The following is a 1,029-nucleotide window of genomic DNA, read 5'->3' as shown; positions in this document are numbered from 1 at the left end:
TCCACTAGCCCGCATTCGGCCCATGACCCTCCAAGCCCCTCCCCTCCATGTACCTCTCCAAATGCCTCTTAAATGTTGCAGCTGTACCCGCCTCAACCACTTCCTCTGACAGCTCGTTCCAGGTACTCCCCACCCTCTGTGTGAAGGAGTTACCTCTCAGGACTCTTAAAACTCCCCTCTTACTTTGCATCTTTGCCCTCTCGTCATGGACTTCCCAACCCTGGAGAAAAGACTGCGAACGTCCACGTTATCCATACCCCTCATTCTTCTATGAGGTCACCCCTCATTCTCCTACGCTCCAAGGAATAAAGATGCAACCTATCCCTATAACTCAGGCCCTCTAATCCAGGCAGCATCCTCGTAAATCTCTTCTGTACCCGCTCCAGTTTGCCGACGTCTTTCCTACAGCGGGGTGACCAAAACTGCACGCAATACTCGAAGTGCAGCCCCACCAACTTATATAACTGCAAGATTGTGTCCCTGTTTGTGAGCTCGACGCTTTGACTGATGAAGGCCAGCGTGCTAAATGCCTTCTTCACCACCCTGTCTACTTCAACGAGCTGTGCACTTGTACTCCCAGAGGGTGTCATCCTCAGAAGGTCGTTCCTTCCATATAATATGCCAACCTCTTCCTGCACAATCCCTTGGTAGCTCCTGTTGCTCTTGAAGGACAGACCAGAGGTGGTGGCACATTGATTATGTTGGAAGAGACAAGTAGCTTCTGACACAACTCCCTTTGTTTACAGATGGAGCGTTGGTGATCTGCATTCTTGATCGGCCTGTTGCATTTCAGTTGCAAACCACTGTGATCAACCAGAGCACAAGCACACAGCTACGCTCCCGAGAAGGAGGAAATTGTGGTTTCATTAGGTTCAGCGAAGTTAATGCCCTCTTCCCTGAGTTTCTATTGTATCACAGATACACACACAGGGGGTTAAACTGATGGCTTTGGTAGGTTGAGCAAACTCTGTTCATGTCACTCTTTCCAATTTACTAATTTCTGGGAACATAGAACAGTACAGCACAATA

This window comes from Pristis pectinata, chromosome 39, assembly GCF_009764475.1.
Source record: "Pristis pectinata isolate sPriPec2 chromosome 39, sPriPec2.1.pri, whole genome shotgun sequence".
NCBI classification, from domain to species: domain Eukaryota; kingdom Metazoa; phylum Chordata; class Chondrichthyes; order Rhinopristiformes; family Pristidae; genus Pristis; species Pristis pectinata.
This window is presented reverse-complemented; position numbering follows the sequence as displayed.